Source organism: Misgurnus anguillicaudatus, chromosome 21 (genome assembly GCF_027580225.2).
Source record: "Misgurnus anguillicaudatus chromosome 21, ASM2758022v2, whole genome shotgun sequence".
Taxonomy (NCBI): Eukaryota; Metazoa; Chordata; class Actinopteri; order Cypriniformes; family Cobitidae; genus Misgurnus; species Misgurnus anguillicaudatus.
Window position 1 is genome coordinate 16947007 of NC_073357.2, and position 22994 is coordinate 16970000.

Here is a 22994-nt window from a genome sequence, read left to right on the forward strand (position 1 = left end):
CACACTCTGTTTTGGGGGATGGACTGGGACTGCTGGATTATTTATTACTTTTTCATGCAACAATGTTTATTTTTGTAGTCATTTTAATAAGCAATATTATATAACAAAAACGTTACCAGAGTTATTTTCTGTTTTTCGATAGTGTTGTTGATACTGTTGATACAGACACAATTATGATGATTTCTGCTTTTATCTTACCGAATGTAGTATCAGCAATAATCTGCTCGCGCTGAATGATGCGTCTTATTTTATAACGTTCAGTTTTCATGTTGCCAGATATTAGTAAGAAAAACAAGCAAAAATAATTGGCCTTAAAAAACAAAGTTCGTCCAAACCTTGTGTCTAAAGAGGATTTTTAACAATGGGATCTGGCATTACTGCAAATTCTGTACCCGCGCTGCGCAACTTAAGCCAATCTTCGTAATTTTACATTAAACTATACAGTAAAGCGTCCAAACTAAATTATATATGCGGATTCGTTTTGAAAAATTAATTAGTCATTAAGAGAACTTCAAATTTTATTTTTTTTATATGAAAAAATTACCGAGGTCCGGACCTCTGTGACCTCATAGCTGGCTACGGCCATGATTGCATGTGAGAAAAGTTTTGAATATCTTAAAATTAAATACTTATAGATGGGTTGTTTGGCGACGTCATAACTGTACTGTTTGCGCGCGCAACCGAGAGGCAGAAAAAGATCCGTGCCTTGTGTTGTAGGCTAGTAGCGATGTGTGTAAGTCAAAATGCCAAGGAGTTGTTGCGTGGATAATAGTACCAACAGAGTGCTGGGTGCCTGATGTTAACATACCAGTAGATGCGACTTACGTTACTAGCCTAACATTATAATTCATACATGTATCACAGTAACACTGCAAAAATAAAGACAGAAAAACAGATCTAACTAAAATCAAGTTTTATTTATATACAAACAATAAAGAACGCTTTAATAATTAAGGTTATACCATGGTCTCTTTAAATACTTGATTCTGATTGGCTGGAAGATGTGCATCAAAACCGTTTAATGCACAGGTAGTTCCAGTCAGTTTGATTACAGTTAGAAATTAATCCGCTACTATAAACATTGGTAACTAACCATAGTAACACAGTTACACTTGCAGAGAGAGCGAGCGAGCGAGAGAGAGCGAGTGAGAGAGAGAGAGAGAGAGAGCGAGATACGTCTCTCTTTAAAGTGCGCCGGTTTTATTTCACACTTTACATAAATTACATGATTAGTTCAAATAAAGATTGCCTTGTCACTGTCAGTGTTGCCTGTCATTCATAAATTATTTTAATAAATCAATTAAAGAATCATTAAGTTAGCTATATGCTTAAGCAGAGGCGTATCCAGCATTGAAGGACATTCGGGGCTTAACCCAGACCATATAAATACAGGGATCACTCAAAGAGTGTATAAAGTGTATAATAAGAATATTAACGTGATCTGCAGCATATAAAAGTGTACTCACCTAATCGCGGCGGGTCGCAGGAGTATTATTTCATAAGAACTTTTCTCTCAAGTAGATTTTTGCACGTGAGTTTTACTCAGACATGACCTGAATGAGCTGATGATGTCACATAACCGCCAAAATTAGATTAAACTGCTGCGCCGAAGGAATAACGTTCAAGTGATGAATAAACCTACAATACTGTATACCTACTGTATAACCATCTTATTTATGCACCATACAGAACGTCTAAAATTAAATATAAACGTATTGCTGCTGGAGACTTGCCATTGGCTGTTGTAATTGAATAAATAATGAGGTCAGTGTAAGAAAAGATTACAGGGGCTAATTTGGGGATGTTTTTATACATATTATTTTGTTTCATGGTATTATGTTTTATATTATTACGTTTAATGTAATAATGCGTTAAATTATCTGATTTAAATATTAAAGATACTTTTTTCAAGTTACCGTTTTGTAGATCAGTGGTTCCATTCCGGTAGCTAAATAGTGTTTTCGTTAGCTCCTCCCCTACCTGTTGCATATTCAACAGAGTGACAGAAACGGAGTAGCCCATAGGCTACCGACAGCAAAGAAACGTATTCTAAAGGCTAGATTATTTTGAGACCTAGCCCTATGTCTATTTCTGACAGACTGTATGCAGTAAAGCCAAAGCACAATGAAAAAAGACAACATGATTTAAAAGGTTTACATAGGCCATTGTCCGGTTTCATATTTGTCAATCACTTTTTCAAAATACATTCGGGGCTCAAGCCCCGGGAAAATTCCCTGGCTTTAGCAACGAGGGGATAGACAGCCACAGGTAACTCGCTCACGCATCTCTCTCTCTCTCTCTCTCTCTCTCTCTCTCTCTCTCTCTCTCTCTCTCTCTCTCTCTCTCGGGTCCTTTCAGTTCTCTCTGTCTCTCTCTTTTAATAATGAATTTAAATAAATGTGATAATTCATTTAAATAAAAGCAATATCATGGCACTACTTTATTTAAAGTGGACGGAGTGCGAGCCTTAACTTAAGAAAATGACAGTCAAATTTACCCGTCTGTTAAAAAAATACACTGTAAACATTAATTAAAGCTTTAACTTGGCAAATAACCAAGGTATAAGCGGGATAATCCACGGCTAGCCATGCTACGCGTCGGGTGGTTCTTCGCCTCTACGTCGTGCATTAAAACCCTTTAATGCATGGCTAGCCGTGGATTATCCCTTACTTATTGCAGTAGCGGACCAGCTCACCAAATGGTCTTTCTGCCTCCTGGATGCACGCGCACCCTTTAATGTTTGTAAACTGGCAACCCGTCTATAAAAGTCAAAGTTAAGTTTTTCTTGGAAATTTGGCAACTTTTTGCTGAAATATATTTTGGAATTTACAAAAATATAATTTACACCATTTTATATATATATATATATATATATATATATTCGTTTGTATATTTTAAATGTAATTTTAAAAAAATTTTATTTTTAAAGCATTTATATTCACATTACATGGGAGGAAAGTTTTGAAAATGTTAAAATTAATTATATTTTAACTGCAAAAATATACTTATAATTTTATATTTTAAACATACTTGTACATTTTATAAAACATTTATATTTTGGCCAGGAATCTTTTGCTGTATAGGTTGTAAAATTGCCCCTGAAATACATTTTATATATGAAGGTTTAAACTAAATATTTTTTCAAATAAAAAATATTAAATTAAGCTTTGCTTTTTACAAAATGTATTTAGCATGTATTTAAAACATATTTTTGGCCAGAGAAATTTATTTTTTTGCTATATATATAGACGGGTTGCACGGCGACATCACTAACTGGTTGCGCGCGCAACCGAGAGGCCGAAAGAAGAGACGTGCATTGTGTTGTACGCTAGTAGCTGTGTCTGTAAGTCAAAATGCCAAGGAATTGTTGCGTGGAAAATAGTACCAACAGAGTCAGTGCTGGGTGCCTGATGTTAACATACCAGTAGATGCGACTATTACGTTACTAGCATTATAATTATAACATTATAATTCATACATGTATCACAGTAACACTGCAAAAATAAAGACAGAAAAACAGATACAACTAAAATCAAGTCTTATTTATATACAAACAATAAAGAACGCTTCAATAATTAAGGTTGTTGCAGTAGCAGATCAGCTCACCAATCGGGCTTTCTGCCTCTTGGTTGCGCGCGCACCCTGCAATGTTTGTAAACTTGCAACCCCTCTATAGATGTTGAGTGTTTCTGCATTAAGTTCTAGTTGAGAGCTGAGTTGTCGTGACAACCGTGACGCATCATCAGTCAACAAAAGAGCAGCACCAAACTTTCAACTCTTTCAACTCTTCTCTTTTATTGTAAAAGGTTAGTAAAAATTATTACATTTCAAAGAAAAAACATTGTAATTCACACGCTTTAATCTCAAAGTAAAGATTTTATCGAATATTTGGTAACACTTTAACATTAACATTAATAAATCCATTAACTAACATGAACAAACAATCAACAATATAGTTTTTCAGCATGTATTAATTCTTGTTAATGTTAGTTAATGTCAATACAGTTATTCATCTTAGTTCATGGTGCATTTATTACAGTTTTTTTAAGTTGCTTTGGAGCTTAAAATGTATACGTGCATTTCTCAGAACAATCTGTACTGCACAACATTATGTATGTCCAGCAAAAGCCTGTAACTTGTTCAAAATCCTTCATCTCTTAAAAGTAAATTTTTACGTCAGTGAACATGTTAGTGCAATCAAAATAGCAAATCCGTGTGTCATTGTTCATGAACAAGACAGTCAAAATGTTTACTCAAATGTTGTCAATATAGCAAGTGTACCTACTATAAGTGTCAGTATTTTCTGATGTAAAGTGTGATGAATTCACCTTTTTCCCATTTTTAATGGCTAAATTGTATTAAAGCATTTGCAATTTGTCCAAAACAATGAGAAATTGCTTTTATGTTGTGCACAACTGACTTGATGATGTAGAGGTTGAACAAAATGTTTTGAAAATTAATTTCTAATCTGAGAAATGCTCCAAAGAGACTGAGAAAAACTGTAATAAGTAAAATGTGTTATATACAGTCATGTGATGAAGACAAATGCAATTTGGCATCTCCAATTCATCTAACCTGCATGTTTTTACCTGTAGGAGGAGACCGGTATACCCGGAGTAAACCCACGCTGACACCGGAAGAACATGCAAACCCCACACAGAAAGGCCACCTGACTTAGCCGGGGCTCGAACCGGGGACCTTTTTGCTGCCCTGTTTGACTCTCATTATAAAGGTAAGTGTGCAGTTTTATAGTTTTATCAGTATTTTATACATGTTAATAAACATCAATGCAAACACACAAAGAAGACTTAGTAAGACTGAAGTTTATTGGTTAGTTAAGTGGTCACATTTGACAGTTTAGGCTAAAAAAGTCCAATGAAGTTCAACACCCAGCTCTTAAAGGAGAGAGTTACGACAGCGCCTCGTGATTCATGTTGACTTCAGATACTTCCAGAAAGTTGATAGCAGGCCATTCAAAAACACTGAATTAGAGGCAACCAACTTTAATTTTTGGATAAAAAAATGCATCGATGTACATTATTTATATAACACACCGATATGTGTATGTACACAGCAAAACCCCTATTGTTAAATGAACACTCTACAGACAAGGCTGAGCTAAAGCCATTTTAAAATGATAATGATCCTCGCCTTTACTGGCATTTTAAAAAAATATTTTCGTCCACACTATACACAACCCTAAACACATGAAACATGACCATTAACACACACTGGTCATGCGCATAAAAGGGTAAAATAATTTATTACTCTAATAATAGCTTACTGTATCTTTAGCACATATTGGCAAAGATTCATACCTGGATTATTTTGCCGGTAACATTACCAAACAATATTTTGAAATCTTCAAAAATGTGTTTGTGAAAGTCTTATATTGTTCTAGCACCCCCCTACAACATTTGTATTTGTAACACGTCAATAAGTTGCACAGGGTTTCTATTAATGTTATTATTTATTCATTTTCACAAAACTTATCAACAAAACATTGATTAAAATTAAGAGACAAATTATATGAAATGAAATTCGCAAGCTAAACTTAAATTAAACTCGAAAATTATGTCTGACCCTCTCTATTTCTCCCATCATGCTGACCTTCAATCCATTACAACGTGTTTAAAATTACAGTCTGTCTTTCGTAATAGGCTAATTGAATTGAAACAAAACATAAACAACATTACAACAATATTCAAACCCAACAATACTCAAACATAAATATAAAATAGACCTTCTGTATTAGGATACCTGTAAAAAACAATCTGATATAGCGTTTATAATAGTTGGGTGCACTAAATTTATAAAAATCACTTTCACACCGCAGACAAAATAAATAAATACATGTATTTTTCAAGCATGTATATTCACATCGCATGGAAGAAAAGTTTTGAAAATGTTAAAATTAATTATATTTTAACTGCAAAAATATACTTATAATGTTACATTTTAAAAAATGTTTCCATATGGGTCGCCGCGACTGTTAATTGTAATAATTTCCAGCGTTGCACTCTTGGAGTTCTTACACCCGGCGCAATGCAGCGCAATGCATGACGCAAGTGTCTTTTGCTAGTTTCCACCCTGCGCAATTATAATTTTCACGTTTAGCGCCGCGTTGTTTAACTAGCAAATGCATTTGCCCCCCCTTTTGTGTCCATGGACGTTCTGGTCTGAAAACGAGGTGTGTTCAGGCGCATTGTTGGCGCGTTGCTATTTTGAGGCAACTAAAATAGACTACGCCATTGACCAACAAAAACCTGGTCTAAAGTCTACAGTCAATGGCGCAATGTGTTTTATGTTATTTAAAGAGCGCATTAGTAATATGCGCATAAACGGGACGACAACACAGGTTTGCTTAACACATACATGAATGCGTAGCAGCACAAAAACGCTTTTAAATATGAAAGATTAAAGGATTGAATGTAAAAGATTATTATTGAGTCTCTTGGACATAAATGAGGACTAATTATGAGACGTTAGAAGGCACAAAGAGCTGCTTCACTTGCAGCCTGGTCAGTAAATAAATGCTTTGCTTTAAACAAATGCATCTGTTTTTAAATGTTTTTTTTTAAAAGCTACCTCACAGGTTTTATTGTATATGATGACTCTGTACCTGTGGATATGGTTAGATGAAAAACATTTTTAAAGGCATTCCATGCAGTTTGACGTTTTTGTCAAACAGCGACCCCTAGAGTAACTGGGGAAAACTTGCAACTGTCGTAATTTCGCACCCCCACTCTGTACGTACCTGTAAGGATAGTGTTGGGCGTGAATATGCAGAGATGGACTCCGAAGATAATGACCAGGGAATGCTTCACAATTTCATACAAATATTAGGCTACTGCATGTCTACTAAACTACAGATGATGGTAATAGGATAATAAGAAGTTAATGCCAAGTGTAGAGTAGGCATATAATAATAAAGTAGCCTACCGCGTTTGCTGGCTTACAAGATTGCAGCTTAATCACAAGTAAACAGTCTATAGTCTAACGTTATGTCTACTGTATAATTTCATTTGCTATTTAATTGTAAACATTACAAAATGCATTGACAAAGTTAATTGTAATGTATACGCTGCATTATTTCATAACATTGGCCGTTATTCGTTGGCCATAAGAAATCGAAATTAGACAAATGACTACGTACACATCACAACACAACACTTGAGTTTAGATGGCAAAAAAAACATGTAAGAGAAACGAGTGTTTGTTAGCAAGTCTGCTAAATGCTCTTATGATCGTAAGCTAGCTAGACCCATGTTGAAGTTATTTTACTGGTCTAATTATCAACACTGGATGAATGAACAGCAAAAAAATACGCAAGCAAACGCAACCACATACAACATAGACCGCAAACAAATTTACAAATAAGAGATTTACTTACTTGTCCATCAACAAGATCGCCAGATCAGCATCCCTTTTGCATCCAGTGCTGTCTATTAGCTCACGCCAACGAGTAAAAACCTGACCTGATTCTCTTCCGAACGGGTTTTCTTAGCTGTTTCCCTCATCGAGCATCACGTCTCAAATGCGCGCGTGCAGTTGTTGTTATAGGCTTGTTTGACTTCATGCAGCGCTGCAGGAACCGACAGCCGGATGACGTCAAAGTGCCGTCTCGGATCATTCTCGCGGTGCACGAAGTCGAACAAGCCTAACGTGTGTGACGTCGTTGCCGTAAAGCAAGTCGTGATTCTCGCGAGATTTGTCAGGGGCGGTTCTCTCAAGCTTGCATTGGTGGTTTTGCTAGCGGCGTCCTACCCGAGCTTCAACAGGAGGATGATTCACCATACTATGACTTCGTTTACCATCGAAATGACTTTGAAGCTGTTATATTAAGGTAAAATAACTGCATAGTGTGTCTTTAAGTAATGCTTAAAAAAAACTGACGCTGTCCAAGTGCTGAAACATGCGGAGGGCCGTTTGTAAATTCTTTATCTCCTGTTTGTTACAAATAAAGTACTTTTGCAGTAAACCTTTTCTTAAATACTTGTAAATTATTTTTTGTTGATATTGGATAGCCATACATTTAAAGCAATTAAAAGCCTGCTATTTTACTTCCATGACTAAAAGAAACCGGGTTTTAAAGGTTTTAATGAAAAAAAAAAAAAAATTTCTATACAAGTGAAAAACAACACAATTATTTAACATTAATCTTAAACTGGGGATCTTCTTCCTCGGCTTAGTTTTTCAGTTTACAAAAACTGACATAGCGCCAGCGCAACTGGCTTTTAAAGGGGATGAGAGCTGAGACTCTCATTGGTTTATTGCACATTACGCCCAAAATCCTCCCATTAATCATTAAAAAAATAGGACCAACCCTATTCGACCATGTGCTCGGCGCACAAACCATTTTTCCCGTCGTTAAATTAGTAAAAGTGCATTCGGACACGCCCATTTAGACGTTGCGCTGTGCGCTTTAGACAGTGCGCTTAGATCGTTAAAATAGGGCCCTTGGATTGCATCATCCAGATACTTAAAGTACACTTTATTTTGGGTATTTTTAGTGTGATCACTACTTACACTATTATACTAGAAAATGGCTTAGAATAGTGCATAAGTGTGCAATTTGGGACACACCTTTCAAGTCCTATTGTTGATAAGTTTTGTGAATATAAATAAATAAGAACATTAAAAGAAACCCCGTGCAACTTATTGATGTGTTACAAATACAAATGTTGTAGGGGGGTGCTAGAACAATATAAGACTTTCACAAACACATTTTTGAAGGTTTCAAAATATTGTCTGGTATTGTTACAGGCGAAATAATCCAGATATGAATGTTTTTCAATATGCGCTAAAGGTACAGTAAGCTATTATTAGAGTAATAAGTTATTTTACCCTTTTATGCGCATGCCCAGTGTGTGTTAATGGTCATGTTTCATGTGTTTATGGTCGTGTATAGTGTGGACGAAGATATTTTTTGAAATGCCAGTATAGACGAGGATCATTATCATTTTAAAATGCCTTTTTAAAACGCAAATGCTTTCTAATGTAAACATGGCCTGTATAGACCGTTTCAGCGGTAACAACATAAACAAGCGGCTGCACGTAACTTCCGGTAAACTCCGCTAAGAATAAATAACAACAAAGTTCTTTAAACGTAGTTTATTTATATAACAAGCAAAAAACAACACATAGATTACCTAGGAAACCAATACATTTGTTATTTTCGACGAGGCATTTGTTCAAGAGATCAGTTAGCAATAGTCAGACCTTAGAAAAAACGAAACCTGAAGGAAGGTTCGGATCCAGACGTGTATCACGTGCGTCCGATGAAACGGTCTATACCCCCCTAGAAATTTTACGTTCCCATAACGTTCTCAGAACGACCCAGCTGGTGTTAAGGACGTTGCCCAGTAAAGTTCCCAGAACGTTATGAGACGGACGTGTTGTGGAGTTCCCTAAAGGGTTGGAGGACGTTATTTGGCAGACCTCCACGGAACATTCAGGACGTTCTGGAAATGTTAAGGGGACCATATTTTATGTACACTTTACGTTCCCATAATGTTCTTAGAACGACCCCACTGGTGTTAAGGACGTTGCCCAGTAAAGATTCCACAACGTTCCAAGACTGACGTGATGTGGAGTTCTTTAAAAGGTTGAAGGACGTTATTTGGCAGACCTTCACGGAACATTCAGGACATTCAGAAACACAGAAAATAATTGAAGTGAGATTACAGGAAAAACAAATAAAAGGTCAAAATCTGGCAAATTAACAGAAGGATAATAAAAAACAAAAACAAATAAATAGCCAAAAAATACAAGAATAACATAAAAGCTAACAAAAACCCACATTAATTAAATTGTTTTAAACAATAAAGATGCAATTAAAACAAAACATTTACATTTGGAGTGCATAAAATGTAACATATTTCAATATACAACAACTGGTTAAATAAAATATATATATAATATATTTACATAAAATGCATAAGTAAGGGCAAAAACACATATTACAAAACATCACAAATCCAAGAACTAAGATTTTTAACATTCAAATCGAGATGTGAAAAAAATATGTAGGAAGATTTCAGACTTCCAGAAAGATTTTCAAATTACCAACTTAAACAAAAAAGCAATTACAAACTACAAAAATGTTAAGCTCCAAAACTTCTTGGTCAAGTATTTTTTATTGCCTGCTTCATTATTTGCCATTATTCTTTACTACTTCAAACAATCCAAACCCCAGTACCTGAAACATTTTTAAAACATGCTGTCACTTTTAAGCCAAAACACTTGTGCTTTTGTATCTAATACTAATATTAGGCAAATTAACCCATACAAGAAATTACCTCATACAAAATTTAACAAATTCAATACATTCAATATTGTAATTTAAATCAAATTACACAAAGATAAATAATGAACATGACTCTTTTGTTTTTAAATAATGTGTATTAAAGTTACACCTTCTTTACCCAGATTGACAGGTTTGACAATGTGTGGTACATGACTTCTGCAAACACAGCACAATAATGATTACATTTTTTTTGTAAGACAAACGCTAATTTATGATTCTTAGGTATTAAATTCCTTTACAAAAGTATTTCCAAAAAGTGTCGATTTTTTGTTTTGTACACAAATCATTTGATCTTTGGTTGGCTTCTCTGTGGGCTGAGCATTAATTTATTTTGTAAAGATCGAACATCTTAAAGATTTTTTTAACATCCTCTTTATGAAAATTGTTTAGCTCACTGTAAGCCTGCATGTTTATCGTTATACTTTAAATGGCAAATAAGAATATATAGCCTAACATAGAAATAAAAAACATCACAGAAAAGAATAGCAAATAAACAGAAAAAACATTTATGTAACTCGCTGTAGAACAACGAGTGAAATCTATTTAAAAAGAAAAGTATCTTAACTTACCTTACAGTATTATATAAAGACAAAACAAAGATCACGCGTCGTCAAGTGTGGCAGTTTGAATTTCATGCGACTTCCGGGTCCTCTTGTAAGCTGTTGCATTATTGGAAAGGTAGTTCTTTTCATAAAGCGGATTGAACGCTGTTGCTGTTAACTGACTACTGTTTCCAAGATGCATTGCAATCTACATCATTATATTCAGAGAGTACAACATAATACATATTAGTATAGTATTATTTACTAGTATTTTTTGTGCTTGTTAACTCAATGTAATGTAAAGTCTTATTTAATTACTATTTGTCTTTGTCTGATGTACGATAGTGCAGACTGAATCACTCATTTATTTTTCTTCATTCTGAAATCATTTATTTATTACTTTGTTTGTATGGTCCACTGCACATTGACACATCCTTTGTATTAACTGCCTATAAAAATAAAATGCTCTAACTGTAATTTCATATTTTGTCCTCCTAGTGATATCAGGAACATTATTAAATGACCAACAGAGGACCATGTGAGAACATTCTATTAATGTTCCAAATGTCCTCTTTGTAACGTTGCCATGTGACCACAGGATAACCAATATGGGACGTCCCCCTAAAGTCATATCAGGAACAATATTATATGACCAACAGAGGACGTAGGATGGTTCTGTAAATGTTCCAAAAGTCCTTTCTGTAACGTTCTTATGTGACCACAGGATAACCAATATGGAACGTCATCCTACAGTCATATCAGGAACGTTATGATACGACCAAAATAGTACCATGTCGGAATGTTCTGTTAATGTTCCAAATGTCCTTTCTGTAACGTTCTTATGTGACCACAGGATAACCAATATGGAACGTCGTCCTACAGTCATATCAGGAACGTTATGATATGACCAAAATAGTACCATGTGGGAATGTTCTGTTAATGTTCCAAATGTCCTCTCTGTAACGTTCTTATGTGACCACAGGATAACCAATATGGAACGTCTTCCTACAGTCATATCGGGAACGTTTTTATTTGACCAAAATAGTACCATGTGGGAATGTTCTGTAAATGTCTCGGGCGTCCCCCTAAAGTCACATGAGGAACCTTGAACTGCAAGACTTTTATAACCAACAAAGGACGTTTTAGGAATGTACCTAATGTTCTCTAAAGGTTCAGGTCTTTTCATCCTCTTTAGAGAACTTTTAGGGAACGTTGCGAAAGGTCCCGAGAACGTCACCTTCTACGTGGGTAGCCCTTACTGTGGGTTCAAATTTAGCCATCATTCTGCACCACAGAAAATAATTTACCTCGTGTCAATGGACGTTGCAGGCAGAGGTCGTGTTAACCAGACATTTGCATATGTGATTTTAATTTGTTGTATTGATTACTTTGATTATTTTTTTTGTATTTGCACTTTTCGGCTAAGGTTTAAACATGATAAACAAGTCTTTAATCAGTGGATTATAAAATTATGTGATTATAAACAGGGTTGCCAGATCCGCGAAACAAAACCAGCCTGATGGACATTCAAAATTAGTCCAAATAGGTTAAAATGAGTATTACATGTTGGTTTTTTTTGAAGTAATTTATGTGTTTCTATCAATTTATTTTAGTAGTTGAAGGCAAATATAAAGTATTAAAGCATACAAGTCTTCATAGTCGGGGTACCTTTTAAGGATAGTCCTAGATTAAGACATTTGTTTGAGTTATCTCAACTGAAAATAACGTGCACATTCAGATCTTAAAATATATGACTCTCTTGTTCATTAACAATGACACGCGGATTTGCTATTTTGATGGCACTAACATGTTCACTGACGTAAAAATTTACTTTTAGGAGATGACCTAAGGATTTTGAACAAGTTACAGGCTTTTGCGAGCCCAGTCTCCTGAAGATGTGTATAAATAGCACGAAGTGTAAAATTCGTGCAATACATACGCCAAATTCCACTTTGGCGTGCATATGATACGCCAGTCCTTCCCATTCACTTAAACGGTGCATCTTTTTGGTCGTTTTGTTTGTTGGTTTCTAAGTTTTTTTGCTATTTTTTGCCGTTTTCGCTTGGGTTTGGGGTTAGAAAAACTTTTTGTTATATAAAAATAACATCCTAACCTAAACCCCAACTCTAACCCCAACTCCAAGCGACCATGGCTTAAATATGGACAAAACATGTAGAAACCTGTATATTAAATAACCTCATTAAGCAAATCTAAAATCTAACCCTAAACCCAAGCGAAAATGGTTTAAAAAACAGAGAAAATTGAGAAACCAATAAATAAAACGACAAAAAAAGATGCACCGTTTAAGTGAATGGGGAAAAACTGGCGTATCATATGCACGCCAAGGTGGAATTTGGCGTATGTATTGCACGAGTTTTACACTTCGTGCTATTTATACGCATCTTTAGGAGACTGGGTAGGCTTTTGCAGGACAGCCATATTGTGCAGTACAGATTGTTCTGAGAAATGCACGCATACATTTTAAGCTCCAAAGCAACTGAGAAAAACTGTAATTAATGCACCATGAACTGACATGAATAACTGTATTGACATTAACTAACATTAACAAGAATTAATACATGCTGAAAAACTAGATTGTTGATTGTTTGTTCATGTTAGTTAATGGATTTACTAATCTTAATGTTAAAGTGTTACCAAATATTCAAAAAAAAACTTTACTCTGACATTAAAGCACGTGAATTACATAATTTTTACTAACCTTTTACAATAAAAGAGACGAGTTGAGAGAGTTGAGAGTTTGGTGCTGCTCTTTGTTGACTGATGATGCGTCACGGTTGTCACGGCAACTCGGCTCTCATCTAGAACTTAATGCAGAAACACTCAACATCAATATACAATAAAAATACAACATAATTCACTATATCACTGGTTTCTATGGAAGTAAATCTGTGGCGTTGGATTTTGAATTCTAATTTTTAGCACTGAATTTTTTTACATCGAATTTTTAACACTGAATTTTATTTTGCATCTAAATCAGACTTTGAATTTTAAAAGCCATCGAATTTCTAGCACTGTTTTTTTGCATATGACATTTTTTTCAATGTTTAAAAAAAAATTCAGTGTAAAAAAATCAATGTCTCAAAAGATTCAGTGTAAAAACATTCAATGTTTAAAAAAATTCAGTGCAAAATAATTCAACGTCTCAAAAAATTCAGTGTAAAAATATTCAGAGTCAACATCCGGGGAAGCAAGGAGAAGCAATCGATCCCTGTATCAAATCATTCAACATCCAGCCAATCATTTACGCTGCACTGGTCATGGGACGCCGAAACCCAGGCAAAGGGTTTATTTGCATTAACATACGAAATCTCGCATTTTTCACATCTGGCAGATCGTATCATCAGTATATCGGGACACAGCGCGTTTACATTTATCAACATCAAAGTGGCTTCTGTATCTCGATGTGTGATCGATCCCGTGCGGGGAGACGCGCTGGATGAATAGCTGTCAATCACAAATGGCTACAACTGGCTTTAACCATATGATTTAGGGCTGTCGCGGTAACCGCACTCCCGTATTGTACAGTTCTACTGAGAAGCAAACAGCAGAGAATAACTAGCAACCCCAACAACCGCGATTCACATTTTAAGCTTTATATTTTTAGCTTTAAAGGTTTTATCTTTGTTTATCTGCAGCGTCCGCACCGCGGACTTTACCTGAACTTGACATTCACCCACATGCTTTTTATCAACAACAAAATCCATGTGAAACATTAGGATGACCATCACGACTCCACTGTTTTAGTCTGCCTTAATAACGGGCTTTTAGGCTCTGTCTGAACTTATACGTTTTTGTTCTTCAAAATTCTTGTGCTACAAATGAAATTACCCACTATTTGTCTCCTTGAAAATTCTTTTCTCTTTTCATTTCTTTCTCTCCATACATCAATTAAATTATTTTCTTCCATCAACCCTTTTAGCTCTTTTCTCCCTGTATCTGTCTTAAAAACCATACCTTCTGCCATGTCCAATTTACTAAAAACAACATTAAAATCCCCCATAACAATAATTTCCTTATATTTCCTTAAAAGTTCCCGTAAGCCCTTAAAGTATTCCCTCTTCTTCATCTCTTCTGGTGGTGCATGCACATTTACCACAAGTGTTTTTTTCCTTCATATTTCATTTCAAACGCTATGCATTTCCCAACTTCATCCTTATATACAACTTTACATTCTATATCTCTGTTTTCTCTTATTAACACCGCAACTCCTCTTCCAATTTTATCATCACCATTGTTATATAAAATCTGTCCTTCCATTTTTTTCTTATTTCACTTATATGCACATCTTTCCAGTTAGTTTCTTGTAACATAATCACATCCTCTTTTTTACACATTTCCTTAACTTTTTCAAATTTCCTTATATCTCTTAACCCTCTTACATTAAAGGTAACCATTCTTAAGATCATTACACAAATTAAGGTCCTTAAAAGGCCATTCCCAAAGTCCATCTTTTCATCCAATCTTCTCCAAATCCTAGGTCCATATTTTGTTGCTCACTTTTTAAAGTCACTCTTTTTCTAGCTAATTCAATGTTCGGTATTACCTTTATGGGTCTTCTCCTTTTGCTTGATTTAGCTGAATTGTCTTCTTCTACATTTTCAGCTTCCATTTCAATTTCCACGTTTTGCTCCTTGTTCTTTTGTTTTTCTCTGTCTAATTCACTTTCCCGGTTCACTGTCATGTCCATTTGTGTCCAGTTTTCATCCTCTTGTTGTATTTGTTCACCCCGTTTATTCCCATCGTCCGTCTGTTCATTACTACCTTTGTTTTCTGTAGTTTCCCTTATCTCCTTTCCTTGGTTTTCTTCTTCTTGCTCATTTGCTGCGTCTCTTTCATGTACCTGCTCCTCTTCTTCCTCTTCTTCCTGCTCTTGCCCCATCCAGCATTCACATTTGGTAAGGACCTCTCGGCAATCCGGGCACTTAACTGCATTACAGTTCCTTGCAAAGTGACCTTTCTCGTCACATTTAAAACACTTGAAATCAGTCTTTTACCACATGGTCCGGGCTCATACACAGTCGACAGGTTTTCACCTGGTGACTTTGCATCACCCGGAAGTATTGTGGCCCCTCTGCTGTCTCTATTTTTGTGCTGTACGGCAGTGATGCCACGTCTCTCAGTAACCTTGCTTTAAAAAAGCGCGTGCCATCCTTTACGTTTGTGCCTGTATATACCCTCCTTTTAATCAGGGAAATAGGGATTACTCTCCATTGTTCCAGTTTAACTAAAATGTCCTCATCATCAATGTAGGCAGGCAGATGCATAAAAGACACAACATAGTCCCTGTTATGAAGACTTTTAACCTCAAAAGTCATACCTTTAATGTCCAGTCCATCCAATAAAGCTCCAGTGTCCTCTTCACATTCAAGGGTGACTTCATATTCGTAAGAATGCTTTGGTCTCACCGCTAGAATCTTTCCATCTCCGATCTTCTCCGTCACTGCTCTTATTATATCCATTGCTTTCACCTCCTTTTCATCTCTTAAATCCACTGTTATTGTTGCTTCCTTTTTGTAAATCCTTTTGGTGTTCTCCGTTGTTGTTTCTTTCCCCTGTCCATGTCCATCTCTTTGTTGTTTGCCAGGTCCATGGTCATTTCGCCATCGTGATTCTCCAGCCATTGCAATGTCCGTTAACGTTTGTCCATCCATTATAAATGAAGAGCACGCAAACAAAGTATTTAATTCCTCCCAAACAGCAAACGCTGTTGGGAGGATTAAGCTTAACAAAAAAAACCTATAAACCAAAAAAAACCTGATTCTAACATAAAACAAAAGAAAAACACGTTTGGTGAGCCTTCCTCACAATCTACTGCCAACTCACTTCCTGGCACGTACCCAGTCAGGCGTGCTCAGGGTGGTGTGGCTGTAAGCGAGCGCTGAGTCGAGTCGAGAGCCACTTCAAGACTATTGTGGCAACGCCATGCCATCGGCGAACGCTTACAGAAAGGATGCATTTATGGAAAAAAATTATATGAATAAATAATTAAATGCTTACAGCACCTGGTATTCCCAGGCGGTCTTCCATCCAAAAACTAACCAGGCCCGACCCTGCTAGGCTTCCGAGATCAGACGAGAGCGGGCCTGCTCAGGGTGGTGTGGCCGTAAGCGAGCGCTGATTCGATTCGAGAGCCACTTCAAGACTAATGTGGCAACGCCATGCCATCGGCGAACGCTTACAGAAAGGATGCATTTATGGAAAAAAATTATATGAATACATAATTAAATAAATAATTAAATGCTTACAGCACCTGGTATTCCCAGGTGGTCTCCCATCCAAGTACTAACCAGGCCCGACCCTGCTTGGCTTCCGAGATCAGACGAGAGCGGGCGTGCTCAGGGTGGTGTGGCCGTAATCGAGCAATGACTCGATTCGAGAGCCACTTCAAGACTAATGTGGCAACGCCATGCCATCGGCGAACGCTTACAGAAACGATGCATTTCTGGAAAAAAATTATATGAATAAATAATTAAATAAATAATTAAAAGCTTACAGCACCTGGTATTCCCAGGCGGTCTCCCATCCAAGTACTAACCAGGCCCGACCCTGCTTGGCTTCCGAGATCAGACGAGAGCGGGCGTGCTCAGGGTGATGTGACCGTAAGCGAGCAATGATTCGATTCGAGAGCCACTTCAAGACTAATGTGGCAACGCCATGCCATCGGCGAACGCTTACAGAAAGGATGCATTTATGGAAAAAATTATGTGAATAAATAATTATATGAATAAATAATGAAATGCTTACAGCACCTGGTATTCCCAGGCGGTCTTCCATCCAAGTACTAACCAGGCCCGACCCTACGTGGCTTCCGAGATCAGACGAGAGAAGGCGTGCCCAGGGTGGTGTGGCCGTAAGCGAGCGCTGATTCGATTCGAGAGCCACTTCAAGACTAATGTGGCAACGCCATGCCATGGGCGAACGCTTACAGAAAGGATGCATTTATGGAAAAAATTATATGAATAAATAATTAAATAAATAAATAATTAATTAAATAAATGATTAAATAAATGATTAAATGCTTACAGCACCTGGTATTCCCAGGCGTTCTCTCCTCCAAGTCCCTATGCCGACCAATCATTGAGCGCCGTTGAGCAAGTTGAGCTGCTCAACCAACCAATCACTGAGCTCTGTTGAGCAGGCCGCTTCCTCAACCCACCAATCAGATGGCGCCGTTGCTTTGAATATTAAGTGCATCACGCGAGTGACAAACGTAAATAACACTACTATCATCGTTTGATTGAGATCGGTTACAGCAAACAAGAGGTAAGTCGAGTATATTTACCAGTATATTCATATAAATGCTTTCTAACTGTTTTTTGTATGGATTCGCGTGGATTTACGTGCAGTAATTACAAAGTTATTAAAGTTTTAAAAGCTTTAATAGAGAAAATATAATCGCCCATCTAAGTTAACTGCTAACGTGTATCGTAAACTGCAGTTCTTCGAGTCTTTGTAATATTTTACTCAAATTAAATACTTTGGAAATACCCAAACACAATCAGGGCTGGACATTAAGACTAACCTACTATCCAAATACAGGTAGATTTTACTTATTGCTAGTAATACTAATGCCAGTTTTTCCTGTTGGAATTGACTGACTACATACTGTACAATATGATAATCCATTAACAGTCAATAACATGTTAAAACACTGAAAACACAAGGCAAGCAAAAATAAAGTCTACAATTATAAAACCATTACCTTTTGTACTTTCAGCTAATCATATGAAATATCACATTAAAAAGTAAATCTGATAACATCAATAAAATACCTTTTTACTTCTACTTTAAGTAATAGTATTAGCAGTACTGTTACTTGTGTACATGTTTTGCATCTCCTGGTTTTCCAGTGTTTAGTCCCCTGTACAGTTTGAAAAGAAGAAACCAATCTGAATATGTTTCTGTTTTATTACAACAAATAGAAATCATGGATGTGGAGGGACACAAGTGCGTGAAAAGAGTTTCTCTGTGAAGTCCAACCTGACTCGGCACATGCAGCTTCATCTTCCAAAGGAACATGCGTGTGAAGTGTGTGGGAAAAGCTTCTCAGTGAAAAAGCATCTGAGCAGCCACCAAAAACAACACCTGTACCCATGCATCCGTCTGTACAGGCAGGGAGAGGCCAAGCTGCAGTGTATGGATGGATCTGCATCGTCTCAGAAGAGCATCCTGTCCTTTGTCAAAGCTGCTGGTACTTACACCCTTCCTTGTGCCCGTGTGCTGAGGCGTGCGCACATGATCATGGAGATGGAGAAGATGTCTGGAGAAATCCTCTGCATTGATGGCACAAAAAAGGTATGTGTATTGTATAAATTCATGAAGTTCAGTAGACTTAATATTTGTTTAGTCACTTTAAAATGACTTGAGCAAACCTATTGTTTTGAATAAGGGACTTTGGCCTCACTGTTCAGCGTTCAAATGTGATGTATACAAAATGTACATGCATTGTAATTCATATCAATTATATTGGGCAGACAGGTTATTGATAGAAACTATCAAATGAATGTTCTGCTTTGTGTTTTCCAGGTCCTTAAGAAGATATATGGTGATGGCCAGGGCACCATGCAGTATATCACCAGTGTGCTGAACGAGTGGGGCCAGTTCTTGACCACAGTGGTGGTGGCAGCTGAGTCTGAGGGGTGCTACAGACGTATGGCCAAAGGTCTGATGGCCCTCTTTGAATGAGCTAGGGCTCCTGCACCAGCTGTCATATATGCAGATAACAACTGTTGTCGGTAGGTAATAACACATACATATACCCTGATAATATTTGTCTTAAAAAAAAAAAAGAACACATGCTGAAAATTTTTATTGTGACAGTGCTTCGTCCTTCCTGGAGAATCTGTTCAGGGACTGGGCACAGAAGGGCACTGTGATCCGACTGGACATCCGACACTGGCTGCACGCTGGGATGCTGTTGTCATCAAACAGAGCCATGCCAACTATGGGGTGTTTATGAGTGCCCTTGCAAGTGCAGTGCTGGCCTACAACAAGAATGATATGATGCTCCTCAACTGCCCAATCTGAATGCCAAGGCTAACTACAGGGCAACCGTAATGCCAAAGGTGAAACCCCACCAACGAGTGCTGTCAGAAGAACCAATGCCAGCAGCTCCTACTCTGTCAGAATCCCTTCCAGCTCCAGATCGACCTCAGGTTCAGTACCAGAGCCTATGTCATGCAGCTGGAAAAAGGCATGATCAGAAGCGGAGGTAAGCTGTAAAACCATTAGCAACCAAACGTATAAACATAAACATAGAATGAGACAAAGTTTGAGATCAGTTTGTTGTTTTTATGTGAGCTTTCATGCATATTACACATTGGAACGTTCTTGTTCACGGTCAGGGACTATTTTTTCTAGCGGAAGAAATGCTTTTACTGATATAACTTCATTAAAGTTGCACTAATACATTTTTTAACTTTAATATTGTGTGGTAACTTTTTTATAAAAGCAATAAGGTACTTGAGGCAAGTGCTGTGTCGTGAATAAGTGACACGAAGCGGAGTGCCTGCAACCCCTTCAGCCGTTACTTATTCACGATACAGCACAGCCTCTCATACCTTATTGCTTACATGTGAACATAACTGAATTCATCAGCTGAATGGTTTAAACTTAAACACAACAAACCATGTAAATTGATAGTCATACCCATTATTTCTTATGAATTAAACTCATCATCGCATGTATGATTTATTTTTGCAGGATAGATGTGGAAGAGTTTGTGAACCGGCCCATTCAACCTAAACCCCCTGTGGCCACGTACATCCCACCCAGAGCGTCAAAAGCACCTGTCCTTGTAGTGGTTCCTGCATAGCCACAGGGACCATCCATGATGCTCTGTGGGGCATCCAGCAGTCAAGGGTTCATACCTTTCGCACCGCCTCCTGCGCTGACATCCAGACCAATCAAGCCTCATAAATCCCCGAAGCCTTGTGGGGCCTACCAAGTACCCCAGTGTGGTGGGCAGGTACACGCCGTCCAAAGACAAGGCTGCTGAAAGTAGCCGAAAAATATTTACGTATTGCCCAGCAACTAGAAAGTCCACCACTTCAGGTTTTGAAGGTGTTGTGTTCAACAGTTTCGAACACTTCAAAAGTGTAGTAGATGAAGAACTAAAAATGAAGACAAATAACAATTAGAGGGCCAACTACATCCCCCAAATCACAATAGCAGATTTCTGGGGTATGGCTTGTACCTGGTTCAGACCTGGATCAGACCTAGTTTACTTCATCCCCTTGTATATATTGTACACAGTATTGGGGAAAGTAACTTTCCCCAACACTGATTGTACTTATATTGTATATTGTTCAATGTGTACATGTATAAATCTTAAAAAGAATCCTGTAAATAATAACTTATTAGTACCTATTTAGCTATTTTCTGCTAAATTACTTAATAATTAATGTAAATTCTATTCTGTTTACCTTGTGACCTGTGTTATTGTTATTATTGTTGTGTTGTTTATTTATTTCTATAGATATATATTGTTGAACAAATAAAAAAAGAATGTTTCCGAATATATGATTCCTCTCTCTTGTTCTCCATTTGTCCACTTAATAGAGGTAAAGACTGTCACATGAAACTGTATTGAGTATAGCAGAGGCTGAATTACTTACCAGTATGGTAAAGATTAAGTATTTTTCTAAAATTCCATTAAGGCCATTTTATGTGTACATTTTTCATGCTTTCTAGAGGGCGAATAGGGCATATAGAGTGAATAATATGTCAGATATGAGCAAATTACACTTTATTCAAGTAGCCCTAATATAGCTTCTTAGATTTTTTCAGTGATCTTGCAAACATTGTAACTAAAAGTCTCAAGTTTATTTGTAAAGTGCATCCATTCATACATCAAATAGATATGAGCAAAAACATTTGTTACATTGCTTGTTTTTTTATTGTTTTCATTAAAGCATGATGTATGTTACATTAAGTGACAGACATCATATTATACTTAATAAAACATTGAAGTCAAAGATTCTAGTCTTCATGGTCTTACTCACAAAAACATAAAAAGAACAGTAAATTTAGAATTGATGTTCTGAAGTGAGAAAACATTGACCTCTATTTGGCCCCACCAATATCTAACACATGTCCTCCCTCCACCGTCCTACTGATCTGTTTACTTGGCTTTTTCCAAGGTGATCGGGACCCAGGATAGGGACTTGCGGGGGTCATGAGCCATTCCCAGGCGGTCTCCCATCCAGGTACTAACCAGGCCCGACCATGCTTGGCTTCCGAGATCATACGAGAGCAGGCGTGGTGTGGCCGTAAGCGAGCGCTGACTCGATTCGAGAGCCACTTCAAGACTAATGTGGCAACGCCATGCCTTTGTCTTCCTTTTCTACTTTTGTTTCAATTATTTTATACAGTTCTTCACTTTCATCTAGCTCCCCTTCCATTGTAAATAATTTCTCGTAATACCTTTTCATCTCTTCTAGTATTTCTGCACTGTTCGTTGCTTCTTCTCCATTTTCCTTTTTGACAGCTTTTATCATTTCAGCTTTTCCCTTCCTTTTTTCTAAGTTAAAGAAAAATTTTGTACATTTTTCGCCTTCCACTATATATCGGGCTTTACTTCTTAAACGTGCTCCTTCATATTTTTCCTCTTCTAAATCTTTAAGTTTGCCTTCCAAATCTTTTATCTTTGTCATATCTTTCTCCTTCTGGTTTAACTCATTTTCTAAGTTCTTTCTTGTTTCTTTTTCTGTATACCTTTTACATTTCTCTATCAATCTGCAAAAATGTATAGTGTGACTTTTAATTAAAAATTTTACATTCTCCCACCACATTCTTTTATCTTCTACATACATTTCATTCATTTTTTCCTTTTCTATCAGCTCTTTTATGTCTTGAACGTAGCTATCTCTTTTTAACACCTCAGCATTTAAAACCCACACCCCCGGCCCCCTTTTAATAATGCTCCAATCAATTTGCATTAATAATGGTTTGTGTTCACTTAAACTTGTTTCCTAATCTCTCACATTAGTCATAAAGCATTCTATATTTTGTGAACACAATATATAATCTATTCTCGTTTGACACAAAAAATTGCCCACCATTTGCCTTCTAGAATACTTTCTTCTTTTTTCATTTCTCTCCCTCCACACATCAACCATATT

At 36.8% G+C, this 22994-nt stretch overlaps 2 non-coding genes and 2 pseudogenes across 2 annotated transcripts; all 4 read right to left on the reverse strand.

Moving 5' to 3' along the window:
- Positions 1–16862: 16862 nt before the first annotated feature.
- Positions 16863–16981, reverse strand: LOC141354396 (5S ribosomal RNA; annotated as a pseudogene).
- A 129-nt stretch (positions 16982–17110) lies between these two features.
- On the reverse strand, positions 17111–17229 carry LOC141357774 (5S ribosomal RNA). Its single transcript, XR_012364261.1, has one exon. It is a non-coding gene; the product is annotated as a 5S ribosomal RNA (ribosomal RNA).
- A 129-nt stretch (positions 17230–17358) lies between these two features.
- LOC141358017 (5S ribosomal RNA) lies at positions 17359–17477 on the reverse strand. The gene has a single exon (XR_012364506.1). It is a non-coding gene; the product is annotated as a 5S ribosomal RNA (ribosomal RNA).
- Positions 17478–17609: 132 nt separating this feature from the next.
- On the reverse strand, positions 17610–17728 carry LOC141354393 (5S ribosomal RNA; annotated as a pseudogene).
- Positions 17729–22994: the final 5266 nt, after the last annotated feature.